This window comes from Pinus tabuliformis, chromosome 9 (genome assembly GCF_031772625.1).
Source record: "Pinus tabuliformis cultivar Carrire ecotype Pingquan chromosome 9, CPIR1, whole genome shotgun sequence".
NCBI classification, from domain to species: domain Eukaryota; kingdom Viridiplantae; phylum Streptophyta; class Pinopsida; order Pinales; family Pinaceae; genus Pinus; species Pinus tabuliformis.
In genome coordinates this window covers 1,932,066,865-1,932,087,857 of record NC_142307.1, presented here as the reverse complement: position 1 = coordinate 1,932,087,857, position 20,993 = coordinate 1,932,066,865, and the positions used below count along the sequence as shown (strand labels likewise).

General features: G+C 35.4%; 1 long non-coding RNA gene across 3 annotated transcripts; it reads right to left on the bottom strand.

The window, feature by feature from the left end:
- Positions 1-12,449: 12,449 nt before the first annotated feature.
- LOC149156686 (uncharacterized) lies at positions 12,450-19,865 on the bottom strand. Of its 3 annotated transcripts, none has more exons than XR_016263419.1 (3): positions 19,320-19,865; positions 18,367-18,645; positions 12,450-12,957 (listed from the first exon to the last, which is right to left on the bottom strand). It is a non-coding gene; the product is annotated as an uncharacterized LOC149156686 (long non-coding RNA). The 3 variants fall into 3 exon arrangements; XR_016263420.1 differs by having other exon boundaries at positions 18,411-18,645; XR_016263418.1 differs by lacking the exon at positions 12,450-12,957 and having other exon boundaries at positions 18,349-18,645.
- Between the last annotated feature and the right edge of the window lie 1,128 nt (positions 19,866-20,993).

Below are 20,993 nucleotides of genomic sequence, written 5' to 3'. Positions count from 1 at the left end.
TCCACTTTACTTATATTTTTATTTGTTTACACCCTTGCATGTATATAACATGACTTATGGAGTAAATATAAAATATGTTTTATTTATTTACCATACCTCTCATTTATTTATATTTTTATTGATTTATGATACCTCTTTTATAAATATGGTATTTGGCCCATAGGATTCACTTAAGTAAAACCTATTCTTGAAAATGGGCCAATGGATTCACTTAAATAAAATCTATTCTTGAAAATGGGTGAATGGAAGGTTGTAACTCCTAATTTCAAGGGCTAAATTTACCTTTTTTACCCTCTCCCTTAAAATAAGGTGGCCTATTTGAGGTGATTTGTAAAAATGTACTATGATACAAAATATTCGCCCACTAAAAATTTAAATCCCCTTAATTTCGCCAAAGGGCGAACATCCGCCCCTAAAATTTTCTATGCATATGTGTATACCATATTTTCCCAATTTGGCAAAGACACTATAACAATGATATCCAGTGTCCTAGGTTACACCACCAGTGAGTATATAGATGAGATCATCCTGGATTTTATGTCCATATACACTCCAAGTTTATAGCCGATAGGATGCATGACCAATTTCTCAGAATGAGCAATGAGAGAGTCTTCAAATACTCCTCTATTTTGTATCATCTCTTTCTATACTACCAAGTTGATAAGTTCCCATTTACTCTCTAGAAGCTTGACACAAAAGGTCACCCTAGATCAGTAATATTCTGGACTCCATTGATCCACAAATATGACTCCCCATATTCATATACAGACTTCATAGACTTATTTGTAAATCCCATTGTGACAATGCTGATAGGAAACCCTCCTCCAAGAATCAGTTCAGATATAAGGAGGATCCTGCAACTCTCAAAACAATCCAAATTGGGGGATATGTACTTTTACTAAAACCACACTGAGATTATAATTTGTGGCTATGAGTTGGCCCCATACAAACTACCTAAATACCTCCCAATGAGGTTATTTGATCTGGAGTACTACAGGCAGATAATCAATTTAGATGAGGTACACTTTGTAAAAGCCAAAAAGAAGGCCCAGCCAAGGATCAAAGACCAATTAGGTCCCTTTATTTGTAATATCAAAGAAGCTGGAAAGGAGGAAAACCTAATCCTTCAAAGATTAAATCTAAAACAGAGCTTCATATGGAGATATGATCCCTTGGATTTCATCCACAACAGAAGACATAAAAAAAAAGATGGCTCCCTATATTCATCACCGTATCCCTGAAATAGAAAAGTATGCCAATCAATTGGAATGGGTGGAAAACACTTTAGAGGATAGGGATAGTATTGAAGTTGCTCTGAAAACACATTAATTGATCTAGAGAAATAGCTTGACGAGGGTTCTTTCATGTAGGTTCAAGGAGAATCATAGGTATAAGAAGGATCACAGGTACAAGAAGAATCAGAAGCACCAAACCTATCAGAGGTACTAGAGAAATCAGATATACCATAGCAATTAGAGAAAACAGACAGACCAGAGGCCACCATGAGTGCCCCCCCAGTCTTACAGACTCCTCTAAATTAGGAGAAAAGCCTCAAGAGAAACAGGGAAGGGGCCACTCCATCAGAAATACCAACATCACAATCCTATTCAGAGACAAGCCAGGCTAAGAGTGAAAAAGTGAATCATTTCTCTGAACATGAATATATAGAGGAGACAGCTAAGGTTACCAACACAGAAAGAGATGGGAGCAAGAAGGCCACTCCATTTGGAGGCATCCTAGAAACTTCCACATCACACACTCAGATGTTGGAAAGACAACAAAGTGTTGAGGTATCCTCTTTCAAAATGCCAACATATAAAGACCAAGACATTAAAGAGAGATCCAAAGAAATAAAGGCTAGGAATGAGAGGCTGAAAGCCCAAACCTATGCACAGTATTTGAAGATGAACCCTACTAATCAGACAAGGCTTATGTCAGCCTATGATGTTAAAGAGGGGAATGCAAATGACCTTCATCAAGCCGACCACTCAGCAGCCAAGGCTAGCAACAAATATTAAAAGAGTGGATTTTGAAGTACTGGCAAGGGATATTCATCCCATTGACCAGATTGAGCTGTATAAAAAAATAGGTGAAATGATTTATTCTACATTGACATGGAAAGCCATAGCAACCCACCAATTGTAGAGGTCTTTAAACAATATGTCAACTCATTTTCAGTTGGAGAAGGCCTCCTCATAGGCCAAAGATATAGGAATCAAGTCCTTAGAGGACTTAGTGATAGGATTGGGACATGATCCCAAGGATGTGAAAGCAACAGAGCAGATAATTGAAAAGAAGAATGATGACATTGTTGCACTGAAGAAGCAACTCAAAATTCCCCAACTGCAACACCCTCAAACAATGGAAGTCCTAAAAGCACAAAAAGGACATGAAGAGCTTATGGACCTAGTCCTAAAGCTAAATGATCAGCTTAAAGAAACAGAGAAGGAGTTGGACACTTTGATTCAATCCAAGCAAGGTGACTTGGCCACAACTTCCACAACTACCATCCCCACATTGACAACAGTAGTTCCTTCCACAATGGAAACATCATTGGCACCTACAGCTCCACCTTCCACTGCACTACCAATTACAACTGAGTCTACTACAGCAGCAGGTACTTCAACTGAAAAACAACAGAACTGGTAAAAGCTATGGAGGAGATGTCCATCCAAGCTATAGAGCTTAAAAGATTAAAGGAGAAAGTGGCAAGTTTAGAAATTGACTGTAAACTTGCCCAAATTCAGCAAAGAGAAGAGACACAGAAGGCCCTAAGGATGGGTGAAAAAATCAAAGTCCTAGCAAAAGATTTGACACTACATAAGCCACTAGGACAGACTAAAGAGATTCTCTAGGCCAATATCATTGACTCTCTCAATGATATTTGGGCATCAATCCAATTTATATTTGAGCAAACTAAATTGGTGAAGGTAGCCACTGAGGCTATCCAAAAAGTAAGGGAAGAATTAGGAGACCAACCTGAGGATGCAGATCAACTCATCCACCTCTTGAATAGTAAGAACAGATATGAGCTCCTTGACCTTGGTGTAGAGGATAGTACTGAGGCCATCCTAGAGATTAAAAGGGTTCTTTCCAAAAGAAACCTAATGCTCAACTTAGAAGAAAAATGCCATAACATGTAGGTAGCCATTGACAAATTCATGGCTACATTTCAAATTTTGAGGGACAAAGGACTTCCCAGTCCTATGGTCATCCATGACAAACTCATGACCCAACTGGACTATAGTGATAGACTCAAGAAGTTAGCCAAGGAACAAGCCAGCTCTTCAGGCATTAAAGCTTTGCCCACTGGTAAAGTATTATATGATACATTGGAAAACCTAGTTTTCCTAGAAAATGAGGTGAAACATTTGTTTCTCACCAAGCCCAAATTTGCAAAATACATAGAGGCAGATGAAATTTATAGAAGAATGTTGAAGGTGAGATTGCCAGAGGTAGAATTGTGGGAAAAAATGACAAATTTACTATGAAAATGTTTTACATCAGAAATTTACCACATTAAATTTGAAGGAAGCTAGGTGAAATAGGTGAAAGACAGATAAGCAGGGTCAAAGAGTAACAGAATCAGAATATCAGTGGAAGATCAAATTAAAGAAGATTCCAGTGTGAAAATACCACAACTATCAGTCAGCTTAAAGGGCTCAAAACTCAACAAAAACAACCAGCAACACCACAATAAAAGGGACAACAAGAAGCAATTTCACATCTGTCTCTATCTTCATGCATGAAGATATTTATTCCCTAGATTAAATATCAAACTGTTATGAGATATTTTGTAATTATTTTTTTTGTATAAATACTTCACATTTCGAAGTATGTAGTGTGGATTCCATGACATTTCTATAGACTTTTTCTCTCAAAACAAAATTCTATTGTATCAATGACTGGATTGGCTTGCTGGATCAAGGAATAAAGATCAAATATTTTACAGGATTCTTGTGTAAAGCGAAATACAAATAAGTATTCTCTCATGTTTATTGGTGTTTTCTCTTATGTTTCTTCATAATATTGTTTGTTTCTCTAAAGTCTAAATGTATAACAAGGAATGATATTTCAGAAATTTCTGGAATGCACTCTATTTTCAATATTTTACATTCTGAATGTTTTCTCCTCAACTATCTTAGCTAAGGAATTCTTAACTGCTCCTTAGCTTCCGTACTTTCTCCTCTGATCTATAACAAAGGATTCTTAATTTCCCTCTGTTCATGATCACCCTCTGTTCTTCATTCTGATCTCGGTCCAAGGATTCTTAAGTGCCCTTTCACCCTGGTTAGAATCATTTCATCCATCGGACCTGAAGATTTGCCTTTTTCTTTGCTAGCTTGCCCTGTGAACATTCCCTTTAATGATCTAGTCCAGTTATGCTATCCATTTATTGACTCCATAACCCAACGGCTTGAAAACCTAGCTCTGTCCATCTGCTCTAAGAATTCCACCACCCAACCTTCAATTCAAAACAAAACCCCATGAACGCTAAGAACTAGCCTCAAATCCCATAAAAACAAAGCTAAATTATAAAGAGAGAGCCCTCTTTGGATTTAGGTTGGCTAGAACCTAAGCCTAAAAGATTGGTTTGTGGTTACCTCGGATGATTCCTTCTTTTGATAACTTCTAGGGAAAACTTTTGAGTGATAACATAATGCATTGAAATAACTCTATATATACATGTGTGTTAAAATATAATGAATGCGACTTTATGAGTGCTTAAGATTTATATAGTGAATGTTGGTTTAGGTATAGTGCATTACAATGATTGTTGTTGGCTAATTGAAACATTGAGTTTATGAGTTAAAGTCTAAAAAATGGCTCTAATTTATGATGTGTTAGACTTATTAAATACTTTTTTATGATCCACTATTGACGGGAAGGTAAACTTGAACAAGGACAATCTTTCCGATATCAAAAATTGTTTGCACAATGCACAAGAAAAGATTGATTTTTTACAACTAGAATCTCAGCTTCAGCAAAAAGAATTAATACATAAGAGTTGTGATTCTGAATCTGTTTCTATTTAGAAAATCGAGACAAACACCCATCAACTTCCAGAAAGTAATCATATCAATGAGATTAATATTGATTCAATACCCATCTCAAGAGTAGAGTTGAATGCAGAAGTAGAAATTCAGCATACGTTTCCCAAACCCATCATCAGACCTTGGGAAGAGCTTGTCTAAAACAAGCACAAAATTGGTCTTGGATATGACAAGGATGTGTCATTTCATATTCCACACTATTCCAAGCTCATTCAATTTTGAAGTGTTGGGTTTCTTCATGACAACTCACCTTCACCTATTTGAGATTCTGCTCCTCCACATTCGTAGACAAAAGTTGTTAAATGGAGACACTGTGATGGAGTTGGTCATATGAAAGATCATTGTTTTGGTATTCATGCATGTGATTAGTGTCATAAAACGACTCATCCTTCAAACATATGCTTGAAAAACAAACATCTTTCAAGAACAAATATTCACCTTAGATGGATCACTTCTTGGCAGTGGGCTTCAATAGCAAAGAAGATATTGTAGTCATATGTCTGAACTTCTTCTAAAGTATTGAACAACCTTGTAGTTGAGTTTTATCCATCTTCTCACCTTGTATCTGACATGGGGGGAAGTGGTGGTCATATATAAGTTTCGAAGATGCATTAAGCAAGCCTAAGCCACAACCTGAACTTGTTTCCTGAACCTACAACCAGTGACAACGATAATGATATTCAGATTTCTAGACAAAGATACAGAATCCCCTAAGCATTCCTTCGGTTGGTGGTCATCCTTAAACCATCTATGTGGGGTTGATACCTCCCTTTTCAGGTTGAGCTTCTCTCCTATCAAAGCATTAGGGACATTACCTCTAGCAGAAGACTTCAACCTCTTGCTAGTTCTGGAAGAGCTCCAGGAATTTCATTAAGCATTCCAGAGTTGGTGATCATCCTTAAACCACTGCAGGTTCTAGACCTCCCTTTTCTAGGTTGAAGGTCTCCCTCTCCAAATCATTAGGGACACTTCCTCTAGTAGAAGATTTCAGCTTCTTGCCAAATTTGGAAGAGTTCCAAGAACTGCAATAAGCGTTCCAGTGTTGGTGGTAATCCTTAAACCACCACCTTATACCAACATTTAAATGAGCACATTTGTCCTAGTGCCAACATGCAATTTTGCACATTTTGTATTATAATTCTCTTCTTAGACTTGTTAGAGTCAGTCTTGTCAGTCCTCCATCGGAGATCAAAACTCTTTCTGCATTTCATTTTTAGGTGTCTCGCTCCATTCACTCAGCTGCATTCCGCTAGGGGCATGCCATAATCTGATGGAAGGTTCTTGTCAGTCATTACCCCTCATTCTTTGTACCTGCTGGCTCAGGTTTGTTCATCAAAGTTCATTAAATGACAGTCAATATTTGGTCTTTTGATGGACAAAAAATCATGTCAGTCATAGGTCTAGGGTTTCATAAGTCGTGTCTTCAAAGTACCCAATAATTCCAGCAAGCCAGAGGGAGGTTCAACAAGTTTCATCTCCAGATTTTCATCATCCATAATGCTCAAGGGTGATTCCTCTTCAAAACTCTGTTTTGAAGAGGAAATCGTCAAATTAATGTTTATGATAAATATGTGAAGTTCTCCACCATGAAATACTTCAAAAGCGGATTCTCATCATCCTTTGCCAAATTCCATGTCAGCTACCCCTGCAAAAATTGCCAAAAGTTTCATCATTTTAGTCAAAAATCCAAAAAGGAAATGTGAAATACAGAGTTGCATTAAATTGTGGAAAAAGTGCCAAAACAAAACATTGCAAAAGGGGGTTTTGAAGAAACAAAAATCAAAACCATGTCTCCATGTCTTTATACAGATTTTCTCATAAGGATCAAGGTCATTTTAAATGCCAAGGTCAGAGAGAAGCATTTCAAAGTTAATTGGGTGAGCCAGCGCACGTTTTGGGTAAATTTGGAGGTGTCTTGACAGGCGCGGCGCATACACTAGGTGGCGCAGCGCACTAGGCCAGCCCGTCGCATTGGTCGCAGCACACCGGTAGCGCGCGGCACATAGAACAGGCGGCGTGGAGCACGCAGTCTAACACCCAAAAAAAACGCCTGAATTTCCTCCGAATCACCATTGAATTTCTTGGACGTGCTAGGTAGGGTCGACATCTCGTTGGTTCATCCATTTTTGTGTGTTGTGTGATGGTGGTTTATGGTTCCAAATGTTTGAAACAAAATTTCCAAACCCTACCTCTAAAAATCCTTATGTCAATTGTTGTTAAGGGTTGCAAATTCATCATTTTGTTACCAAGGTTCCCCTTCCATCCCATCTGTCCCTTTTTCCTTCATCCCTTTTTTCTTTATACCATATCCCTTTGAATTGCATTGCTCCCTATCCCCTAAAATTAATAAACCCTTATCCCCAATTGCCTTTCACCCATCGCCCAATGTAAAACACCAAACCCTACCCTATGCAAAGTTCCCAAACCCTCCTACATTTCCCTAAATAAAATCTATCCTATTACTCCTAATCCTTTCATATTTTCCCTCCCTAACAGTCCCTTGTTACATTGCTCCATTGGTGACAGATTTCAACCATATTACAACAGCATCCCAACACAGTCTTGCGACCAGCATTCATTTCTCCAAGTAGTTTTCATCGCATCAATTATGTCATCTGATCATTCATCCGACTATGAGGTGGAAACTCAAAGTGACTGACCCATGGAAGAACATGCACCCCGGAGGCCTCATAAAAGTGGCAGACATGTAGAGAAGAACCAACTACCCTCACAGAATTGCAGGCCTACCCTCTTGCCGTCTCTTGTTTTCAGTTTCAGTCATGCTATGAGTTTTGTGAAAAGGTTGCAAATGTTAAATTTCACCATGAGTTGGCTCGCCTATTTGTTCTACATTTACATGGTGCTCAAGTTACTTCGGTCGGTGTTACTTTCACACTTACACCGGACTCTATCTCATTAGCTACCGGCATGCCTAATATTGGAGAGCCATGGAACAAGAGACAAAAAGTTGACCGACAGTGTTATGAGCCATATGTTAAACCTGGTTTCTTGAGGTAGCTTAAAAGGGTGTTTCCCTTCCGATATCTTAAAGATGAATATGCCCCTCTAATGAAGTTAATTATGAAGTGTTTCAGTTGTGAAGGCCATTTCTCCCGATTATATGCTTATCACATCAGTTTGCTCATGCATTTCACCCGGGTACGCATGATGAACATCCCATATTTCATATGTCGAAACATAGAGAGGATGACCGCCCTTGTGCAACACAAGACCCCTGAGTAAGAGTTCAACAACATTTGTCATTTTTCTCTCATCAAGATTTTGGTGGTGCATCAGCTTGATTTACAGGGCATCACTTGGGAGGGTTTCATCTCTCGTGACTTCTTCAGAGTTTCGCGGGGATTATCAGAGGTTAAGCATGAGATAGGGGGACCTTCTCATCAGTATGAGCGCCATGAGACCGCTAGTGTGCTGGTATTCATCACATATCAGAGGGGCGCTAGACATTTGTTTGCAACACCAAAGCGAGTGTTATCTCCACCTAGGGTGGAAGGGCCCTCGCTTCCGACATCAGCACTACAGGTATAGGACGAGGTAAGGAGCCAATGCATGATGAGGGGCCATCAGGTGAGCAAGAGACGGACTTCATTCTCCTTCATGATGATGATACAGATACGGGTCTGCAAAGTGCACAGCTTAAAGAGATCATCCAAGAGCAGCAAATAGAGATCCAAGCCTTATCCCTTGACTTCGAGAGAGCTAAATGGAATATGAAATACCTGGAGTAGAGGAACAAACAACTTGAGGATCGGCAAGCTGAGATAGAGTTGCAACTCATCAAAGAAAACAGACAACACATCATGGAAGCACAAGGTAGACCTATGGAGCAAAGAGATGAGGACTAGGAGTATGTTTTGGAGAAAGTGAACATTCACTTGGAGAAGCTATTAGAGAAGGCTAATAGGGAAAAAGCAATGTTGAGGTGCATGACTTACGATTACATGGCCCGAAACAGGAGCTCCAAAGTGAGAATCAGGAGCCTAAAGGCGAAATTGAGGAAGGTGACAAAAAGACAAAAGAGGCAAAAAGAGAAAGATCGGCTCTGAATCTTGGCCGAGGACTCTTTGGCCCAACATGACATGTGTTGGAGAAGGTACAGCCCAAATTTCAAGAAATTTGGAGCACATTTTTGCATTTTGAATTTTTTTGAACAAAAAATAGGGGTTTTCTCCCTGTGCGTCGTGCCACCTGGTGCGCGCTTTTGATAGGGAGCTCCAAATCACAAAAAGTTTATACTTTTGGATTTTTCATGGAAAATCACGGATGTTGGTGCATGGCCAAGAAATTTTGGCAAGTTTTGAGTCCCCGGGAGGTCAAAAGCACCCAAAAAATGACCTCTCTGCTCCTATTTTAACACACAGAAAGAAGTCTTGGAAGATTGCAGTATTGGAGTGGCAAATGGAATCCAAATCCAAAAATTCCACTTGGGTTGAAAAGTAGACTGGCGGGGCTTTCCAACAAGCACACTTGGGCTTAATTTGGACTTCAGGAAGTGCCTCAAAACCATCTCCAAAGTAGCGCGATGCATACATCTTTTGGCGTGGCGCACAGAGACCCAAAGGCCAAATCACTTCCGCTCTGCGAGAATTCAATTTGTTTCAGTGCGATTTTCTCCAAGTTTTTCAAAGCCTGTTTAATGATTTTTTGGCTATGGTACTATGGTTTAGAAGCGAAGACAGTTGAAAGTGAATATTGGCGTGTGGGTGAGTTAAACGAAAATTGTTGGTGGGCCCGTTCATTAACAATATATGTTTTCTCTTCATTAAAGGCACATCTTATTTAAAATCCATGTTATTAAACTGATAGTTGTTATTCAAACGGCCAAAAGGAAGGCGAACAGTTGCCCCAGAAGATCTACGCTACATTTTTGTTTTTTTTTAATGGTCATCAGAGAAATTAAAGGTAATGGTCATCAAAGAAATTAAAGGTAATGCTGCTCCTGTTACCGATGGTTGGCTTTTCATTTTCATTTATAATGATTAAACAATTCCCCCAACTTTGGGTCGATCCACTTTCTCATAATCAAAGCTTATTTATTGTATTGAAAGTCATTTTTGTAAAAGGTTGGAGTTTCTGGGAATAGCGTGGAGAAAAACTCAGCACTTTCATTGTACAGTTTTGGCTTGGAAATTAATAGCATGATGCAGCTCTGATTCATGAGATCCCTGTGGTGTGAGTTTAGCAAATGTGTTTTTCTTTCTATGTTTCATATGTATTCTGTTATGTTTACCATCCATTCATAATCATTTCTAGTTGAATGCTCCTAAGTAGAAGAGGTAGAATTTAGTTTATGCTCTGCCTTGTAAAGCATTCATATTTTGTATATCTTCTTCTGTCTGAAAAGGATTCATGCGTATGCCCTTTTTAGCTTTTCTCAACAGTCTTTCCACTCCATTTTATTTAAATCTGATTGCTAAACCTCTCGCCTATCTTGCCTCACGAAATATCCTGTGTCTTTGATTTAATTTCCCAGCTCATGCGGTCCTTTGGTCCCACACAGCCTAGAAAATTTAGTCATTCAAAAATCGTCTTTTTCCATATCTATTTACTAGTCTGAAATCAATATTTAGTTTAAGTCATCTCAAACCATATTGTTTATTCCTCACTGAGCGTGACCCGGAGAGAGCCCTCTCATGTTCTGGTAGGGCTAGCTACCAGACTGAGCGTGGTTTGTGGTTACCCTGAATTTTGCCTTCTTTCAGCCTAAGGCAGATTTAGGCTCTAACGGGACTCACACATACCCCTTCAGATTAATGGGGGAAATGTTGGATACCTAATCCGCTAAGGGTTAAGGTGTAGAAGTTGGACAACCAAAGGGAGTCTAAGAGACATTGGAAGATGAATTCAACAGTCACAAGAATGTATTATAAATGTACATCTATGTTAATAGTAAATGGAATTAATAATTTACCTTTCCTATCTTGTACATGTTTAACAAAAAGTGGTTGGGTCGGCCTACTTGTTCTTTGGTTAGGTCATCCTAACGAAATATTTCATATCTCCTCACTCCTATTTCTATATGAGTGCCATACATCGTTGGAAATGTATCAAAATAAGCTTTAAAACCATATATCCTATGCTTTCATCTAATCTAGGTAATTGTAGTAAAACATCCTTCAAATATAAGATATCCAAATGAGACATCAAAATTAGTAAACAATATTTCCAAAAATATTCATTTCTCAATCTTTATCTTGTAAATAAATAGTATTCCGTTGTATTTAACATCAACCACAACAATATTGTTTCTAACAATATTAATATCTTAATATTACAATAATTGTTAATGAATATATGCAATTTAATTTAAACTAACAAATATATCTATAAATTTAAAATTTAAAATGATAAAACAAAATCAATTTTTGTTACAATTTCTTTTAGAAGCTTTCTCATAAAAAAAAAGTTTATATTCATATATAATAAATCTACATATTTGAATGTGATATGATTGTTTAATTCAGTGATACCGAACTAAAAGTTTTCATGATCAATTTTTTGTAAAGAGAAAAAGGCCAATGTATAAGTTATTAGCTTTTCACAAATAATTTATTGCCATATATCTTAATACGAACAATAATATTGATATATTAAAAGAAAAGTTAATGAATATTGCTCACAAATAGAAAACCATGTGATCAATCTCTTCCTCGTAGAAATTTAGAAAAATTAATATTATAATTTATTATTTAAAATAACTCAATATTAATAAGCTAAAAAGATCAAGTTCTTGTCTTGTTTAAAAACCACCATCTCGTAAAGTAACCCTGATGGTCCATTTGTTTGTTCGATATCCTGTTTCTCTTGTCCATATATAGATGGAGTAACCACGTTCCTATTTCCATGGTTCGATATCTTGTTTCTCTCGTGCAGATATAGATGCAGTAACTACGTCCCTATTTCCAAATATAGAGGTAGTAGGAGTTTAAGAATTAGTTAGCTGCTTTTGAGGTTAAATCGATTGCGAATTCTTAAAATATTTTGGCATTCTATGGATATGGGCAAAGATGGAATAATTGCGCTCGTTCATGTTTATTGGATTTCAGAGTATTTTGAGAATCCACCATCAACATAAAAATGCCTGCATCATACAATAATATATCTCGTATAGGAACACTCCTCATATTACTATACGAAATTTCCTTGCCTCATTTTTGGTGATGAAACCAAATTCTCTTTTTGGTTTAATATGTTTAGTAAATAACAGACCTACATCACATTTCTCCAGTGGTTGAATCAATTTTATAAACTAAATCTTATACAGGAAATTTAATCTTATCACAAAATCAATGTTGTTAAAAGCGTGATCGGGATTAAATCGGTGCCAGGAAAAAAGCGGAAAAAATTGGCAAAAAGCGGGAAAAAAGCGTTTGGCACAAAAATATTCATTTTTTTTCATTTTTTTTCAATTTTTTTAATATCCAAACCATCTACAACATAAAATAAATACATTGACACATAAATATGATAAAAAAACTAACATATAAGATGTTTAATATCATTTCTAGCGCTAAAATCACACATAACATTGAATCATGTCCTGAATAGTAAGTCCTGACTCCTGAGTCCCAACTCAGCCTCAAAATATCAACAAAAAATATGATAATGTATCTCATCATGTCATAATGTCATATACAATAAAATGAAAGTCTAATCCTATTGATTTCCTCTGCCCCTCTTGCGAGAAAATGCCACAGCTTTCCCTTTCCCTCTAGATGTAGACGCTGGTGCCCGTGCAAGTGGAAATGGCAGTGGAGTCTGATGTGCTCTAGACGTTGAAGAACTAGAAGTAGGAGCTATAGGAGGTAGACCACGTCCTCTACTAGTGGCAGGGGTAGCCCGGGCAGGTGGTGTCACCTGGAAACATTACAATCTCCCAATCCTGAAATCCTGAAAAACTGATAAGTCTGCTGGATTTTAAATGAAATCTAAAATTCTACTTTCTCCATATGAAATCCAATGAGGCTGGAACCACTCTCAAACATCCTGAGTCATTTCATGGTAATGTTAAAAATTTAAGTAAAAGGATGAAAATGAAGATTAAGGAGAATGTCACTTTTACTTTAAGAATTTAACATTACCATGAATAGCGTATCCATACTAGGGCCTAGACTTGATCATTAAGCTACCCCACTCAAAAATTATTTGTTTCTTTCAAAAAACATTGCATGAAAAAACCCAAAAAAAGTTATAAAACTATGCTGTCCTGAGCCCCCACGATTTTTTCGTTAAAAATCACGTTTTTCTCGAAAAAATCGCGATTTTTTGAAAAAAGCGCAATTTTTTCAGTAAAAATCGGCAAAAAAAATGTAGGCGATTTTTTCGTATAAAAATCGCGATTTGATCGGCAAGATGAAAAAATCGCGATTTTATCGCGATTTTAACAACACTGCACAAAATATTATTTAAAAAATAAAAATATTATTTAAAAAAATAAAGATGAAACTATAATCACTCTCAAGCATTTTGATCTTTCAATGCTTTTATATATAATTCAAAATTTGATAATTTGATCTTGCTTAAAAATTGATGTATTTCTCGCCCTAATAAATATCTATCTATCTTTTATTAGCAGTTTATTTTTCACAACTATTATTATTCTTAATCGCTTTAGTTCACTCTCCACCGATTATTAACCACCCTCCACCGATTATTATAATATTTGAATGACTCTTACGTGTAATGTTGACGGGCTATAGATTTTTTTTTTACCATTGGTTAAATATGATTTCAATGAGATTTCTAATACAAAAATTATTCTATAAATATATATATTTTTTATCAATATAATATCATATAATGATTTTATTTCCAATTTATACGTGTGATGGTAATGGATATTTATATATTTATATGTCATTTAGTAAATATGGTTTTAATTAGATTTCGCGCAAATATAATGATTTCTTATGTGGATCATTTATCATATAATAATTTTATTTTCAATATATAAATAATATATATAGAAAATCACACTAAATTCACCAAAAAAACTTAATTCTAATCTAAATTTTAGTAATAGAATTTGGACCAACTAAACTAACCCTCTAGACTAAATATATATTATTTTTATAATATTATAATAAAATATAAAATAAACCATAATTACTAATTTTTTTGATGATGATGATGATGATGATAGTTAACGTCCACTGAGACCAAACTTTGGTCTATAGGATGTAAAGAAACTAATTATTTAGTTTGATTTAAGATTTATTCTTATGCTCAAAAAGCTTGGAGAGAAGCCTCCTAAGTTCACTGTAATTTTGACAATGTAAAAGCCTAGGAAGGCATTGCAACAAAGATTTTGACGCTGAGATCTAATGTGGTTGTAAGCGGGGCACTCTAAGAGGAAGTGATTTTCATCCTCGATGTTCATATTCTCACAGAGATGGCAGAACCTTTCCATCCATGATGTTTTAGGAACTGCCCAACGGCCTGTTTCACTATGGAGCTCATGAGAGTTCATTCTAATCTTGGCTATATTAATCCATGGTGTTTTAGGAACTGCCCAACCACCGTTTCACTATGGAGCTCATGAGAGTTCATTCTAATCTTGGCTATATTAATTTTCTTCTTTGAGCTAGATAAGATACTTTGATCTTCTATGGAGCTCATGAGAGTTCGTTCTAATCTTGGCTATATTAATCCATGGGGTTTTAGGAACTGCCCAACCACCGTTTCACTATGGAGCTCATGAAAGTTCATTCTAATCTTGGCTATATTAATTTTCTTCTTTGAGCTAGATAAAACAAAGAGATACTTTGATCTTATAGGGTGGGGTTGATCACCTCCTTATAATATCTTAATTTTCTTTTAGCTCCTAAATCTTTCTCACACCACATTTTTTCTTTGAACTTAGAAGTAACAATATTTTTAATGTTATTAATGTTTTGCAATGCAACATTCTCATCGATCTCCCAATGGTTTAACCAGCCCCTGGTGTCTTTATACCAACCTTGTTTGAGCCTTAGGTGGTTTTGGCTAGAATTTAAAGCTAGCTTAGGAAATCTATGGTCTCCTATGTTATTGAGTGTGTGCTTGTACAACAAAAGCCTATTCATAGCTATGCTATCGATGGGGGAAAGACCCACTTCTATAAGGAGACTAGGATAGGGTATGTTGCTTTTAATTTTGATATTATACGTTAGAAAACGCTTCTAGATTTGCTCAATCCTTCTCCAGGATTCTCTAGAGATGCTACAACCCCAAATCTCACATCCATATAAGATAACCAGAGTGACTAAAGTTTCAAAGAGGAACTTCTTTCTATCCCGCATTACGAGGTTTTTCGTTTTACAATTTTTTTCAAGATCAAAATAAGCTTTCCATCCCCCATTAATCCTTTTCTCAATGCTATAGTTCCAGTTGAGCTTGTGATGAATATCAATTCCTAGGTACTTGTAGGAAGACACTTCCTCCAAGTTACTGTTGTCATACATAAAATTAGCATAAGCGTCCTTCTTGGATTTGATAATAATAACTTCTTTTTTTTGTCAATGTTAACAATCATACCCATGGTAGAGCATAAATCCTTAAGAAGTAAAAATTGCTTATCAAGATTAGATGGGCACCTTGCAAGAAGAACAATATCGTCAGCGTAGAGAAGAAGGATGATGACTATCCCCGCTAAGATCATGCCAGCACATCTTGCTTCCTCTAAACAACCTTCTAGCTTGTCGATGTAAATGCCAAATAGGGTGGGGGAGAGGGAGCAACCTTGTTTAACTCCGATATTACACTTAATATCTTTCGACCACCCCTTATTGCTCTTTAACTTGGGAATTACATTCTCGTATAACCATAGTGGCAACTCTAAACTCAAAAGGAACCTTTAGCTCTTCTAATTTGTTCCAAAGGTTGTTTCTAGGAACCGTATCGAAAGCCTTTCTAAAGTCCACAAAGCATCAAAAGAGATTGGATTTATCATTGCGGCATTCCTCCACAATGATCCTAAGCGTAACGAGGTGGTGTGTTGTTGAGTGCTACGTTCTAAAACCTGCTTGGCCTTTAGCCCGCTTACCTTCACTTTCAACCCATATGCTCAACTTCCTTTCCAAAATAATACCATATAACTTGGCTAGGATAGCACTGACTAGAGGGGTTATTTGTATCTCCACTTTTAAAAATAGCGATAATGAGGCTTTGAGTCCATGGTTTAGGGAACCCTTGCTTGACCACTTGATTGAAAAGTGTGTAAATGTGGGGGATGAGGACAAGAAGAAAATCAGTGTTGCAACAAAAATTTTCAATTCGCAACTAATTATACTAGTTCATTGAATAATGAAATTAATATTAACATAAAATTTTACATTTTTTAAAAATATAAACTAATTATATGTCACTCCAAAACTATACTATAAATGATTGGGCATAATTGATATATTAAGTCTAGGAGGACCACTCACCCATTACAACATTGCTCTGACTCCACAGCGTAACCAGTAAATGCCATCCTAAAAATTAAACATTATACAACATATCTAACCCAAAAGACCATGGAGATTGAAACACCTAGGAATAACCTTATAACCAGAAGCAACTCATTGTGTGGAGACCCATAGAACTGGAGAAAAGTTATTGTGTTATGAAAATACCACCCCAATATACCAGGCGTCTCCCCCACCAAACTCCAAACACATAACCCAGAGCGAACACCGTGCAACACAGACACACCACCTGCTCCCAACCACCAGTGAATGTAGGAAACAATGCCAACCCAGAACATAACAAAGATGTACACCAACACAAGTTGGTGAAGAGTCCACGCCATCCCATGAGAGGCATCTACCACCTTCTCTCACCTAACCTAAATAATAATTAATCTGCATGACACCACGCTCAGCACGCATACTAAGAAACCAATTTAATTATCAGATGTCGCGAGCCGTCACCAAATCCCCAAGTGCTATTACAGCGCATTCGTAGATGCACCTCTTAGCGCTTCATGAACACCCCATCGGGCAATGAAATTTTACATGCTAATAAAAAAATAAAAAAGTTCATTTTCAAATTTGGTTTATATATTTCTTATATTCAAATTAAAAAGCTTCATTTTCTAATACTAAGGACGATAAATATTTTTCATGTTGGAAGTTCACAGATTAATTTTTCTTTTAGTTAAATTTTCTTATTTTCTAGTTATAAATAAAAAAGAGTTAGCATATTCTATTTATTTCTATTAATGAAATTATAAATACAAAATAATTTATATTTCTAAAATTATTTTATATTTTTCTTTTTATTTTATGTAATCATGAAATTACCTTGAAAATTATTAAATAACAAATTATTTTTTAATATTTATCTTAGGAATGTGACCATTTAATAGGGAGAAAGAACTAATAATAAAGGTATATTCATTTGATATTGAGTTTCTTCAAAGTATTCTTCCAATTTTAGCTATATTTATATCTCTGGATCCAATTTTAGCTATATCTATAGCTCTGGAGGGTGTACTGATATAAGAAAAAAAAGGTAAAAAGAAAGGTGCACTGAGAAAGAAAAAGGTAAAAAGGAAAAATCCATAAGTCAATCTGAATGTAAAGAGCCAAAAATATAGAAAAGGTAAAGACTTAATAATTTATGTTTCTAATTATATCTTATGTTTTCATCTTTACCTTATGTAATAATGAAATTACCATGAAAATTATTAAATAACAAATTATCTTTTGGCATTTATCTCAGGAATCTGACCATTCAATAAGGAGAAAGAAATAATAATAAGGTCATATTCATCAGATATCAAGCTCCTTCAAAGTATTGTTCCAATTTTAGCTATATCTATAGCTCTGGAAGGTGTACTGATGTAAGAAAAAAAAAAAAGTAAAAAAAAGGGTGTACCAATGTACCAAAAAAAATAAAAAATAAAAATCCATAAGTCAATTTGAACAAGAAATATAAAAAAAGTAAAGACTACAAATGTAAAGAATAATTAGCTAAAATAAATTGATCATTTAAAAAGCTTTTTTAAGAGCCATAAAATTAAATTTACAAGCTTTTTTAATAGCAATAAAATTAAATTTACAGAAGAAAAAAAGACATTTATGTAATATAATTATAAACATATACTATAAATTAACAAATACAGAATTACTTTTTTGGATTTACTTGAAAACATTATAAAATACTATAATTTAACAAATACGGCCTTTATTTATACTAGTAATTATTGCCATTAATTTAAAAATAATATTTATCAGAACATTAACACATTAGTAAACATACTTGTGCTATTTCTAATTTTGCATATGACAAAAAGACAGTTATAAGGTCCTCCCTGGCAACTGACCATATTTTTGCATTGCATAGAAACATGTAATTAACACCCCGAACCTTCATGATATTTTGTAATGACCGTCCAGTGATTCGCATGTGTCTGGTTAATGTCAACCAGCTCTGCTTTGGTAGAAGCCAACTGGGATTGCAGCTCTGCCTTTGTCTAAACTAACTGCGATTGTACGCTTCTCCAATATTTTTATGGAGATAATTGATTACTCCTCCACAGCGATGTACGGGGACTCGAAATTTTCTCTTGCTTCGTAAAATCTTTTGTTTCCGTGGGAAGATCCTATAAAACAATAACAGAATCAATTCATCAGAAAAACTGATGCAGAGGCCCAAGAAGCCTAAGAAGTTAGGAGATTGTACTGACACGTAACCTGACTTTGAAAACCCTATACCAAGGTTAAAAACCCTACTTAGTGCTTTCCAACGAAGTGAATAAGGCATTCCAGAAAGCTATTAAAATAAGTTTCACATATATTGTTTTGCACATACTTAAACAATAACTCCCACAAGGTGAGGGAAAGGGCGACCAAGTTTTCTCCTCCCTTGGGCATGACCCTCAGCCCCTAATAGCAAGAAACATACTTCTTTATGGCGGTCCCCAAATCCCTTTGAGTAATTTTGTAAACGTAAATAATTCCTTAATATTTTTCAGCGGATGACCCGCAAAGTTTCTATGGGTATAGAAAGTATATGGTCATGCCATCAAATTAGTACTGATATGTTCGACTGCAAAGTGAATAATAGTGGGAATGTAAAATTAATGACAAATGTTTTATAAATAACTTATTAAACCCTAAATTTTAAACCCTAAACTTATTACTTAAAATATTTCTATTCCATCCTCAAATTTGGCTATAGGCAAGCAGGGACAGAAAGGTAAGCAAATGGTAAATAATGAATTTAAAAAAAAACAAAAAAAATGTTAAGAAACATGTTACCAACAAAATATATTACCTGTGGATTTGTTTTGCAGATGAACAACACGCTTAGAATCCAGAGACGCCGTCCACATTTACAGAATATATTTCCTGTAGATTTGTTGTTTTGCAGATAAACAACACTACGCTTAGAATACAGAGACGGCGTCCACATTTCCATGCCCTGCTTGCAAGATCAACAAAAAGAAATGTCCAAAAAAATGCGTGCTCGCTCCATATTTTCCGGCAAACGATCCCCTGAAGTTTCTTTGGGTACACAGAGTGTTCGGAAATAGCCATGTCATCAAATTACTACAGGTATGTTTCAGAAGTAGGCAGCGAGCACACATTTCATTGAAGATACCTGGAGTAATTTGATGACATAGCCATTTCCGAACACTCTGCCTAACCAAACAAACTTCATGAAATCATGCACGGGAAAATATGGAGCGAGCACGCATTTCTCCGAACATTTCTTCTTGATCTTGCAAGCAACACACGGAAATTGACGGCGTCTCTAGATTCCAAGCACCAGCGTTGTTCATCAGGAAAACAATTCCACTCGCAATATATTATGTAGGGAACAGCTTTCTTAGCATTATTTTCCCTTTAAATTCGTTCACACAAAACATCACCTTTTAGGTACAATTATTAGAGGACAGTTGGAATTTGGAATTTGGAAGCCTAACACGATGGACACAGAATTTGGAATTTGGAAACCCGCGCAATTTGTAACTGGTTTTAGCATAACACTATGGACCCAGAATTGGAATTTGGAAACCCGTGCAATTTGTAGCTGTTTTAGGGTTGGGCACTTTTTCGATTATGTTTTGTGATTAATTCTGCTCCAAACATGTGAGGATTCGTTATCGTTTTTAATTAATTTTGAGACCCAGGATTGGAATTTGGAAACCCTCGCAAGTTGTAACTTTTTTTTAGTGTTTGGCACTTTTTTCCATTATGTTTTGTGATTAATTTTGCTCCATATTTGTTAGGGATTCGTTATGTTTTTTAATTAATTTGGAAACCCAGAATTGGAATTTGGAAACCCTGGTAACTTTTTTTTAGGGTTTGGCACTTTTTCGATTATGCTTTGTGATTAATTTTGCTCCATACTTGTTAGTGATTTGTTATGTTTTTTAATTAATTTTGAAACTTGTTAGGGATTCGTTATGTTTTTTAATTAATTTTGAAATTGGTCAGGAATGGGTTAGAATCACACGATGAAGTTTTATAAAGTGTATCACACGATGAAGTTTTATAAAGTGTTTAAGGTTTTTTAGTTGTATTCAAATTGTTAAGTTAATGAGTGCAAAATTTGATAGGAATTTGTTACAATACAAAATTTAACCAATAAATTTTATATAATTAAATGTTTTAATATTTTTGAGTAGAATAAATTTATATATAAATTTAAAACAAAATTTTAAATAACATAAAATTCAATTTAATTCAAACTTCTGTTATTTAAAAATACAATTAAACCCAAAATTGTCTAGCCAAGCTAAAATCTCTAAAACATATTTATAAATTATTTTTATAAAATTTATTCATAAATTTAAAAATCTAAGTAAATACGAATCCCAATTTTACTTCTCAGGAAAAAAACAAACAACACAATTCAAAAGTTTGAACTTTATTTTCAAATTTTTTTCCGTCTTATTAACTATGATCATGATGAGTAAGTAATTATTTTAATCGTATATAATTA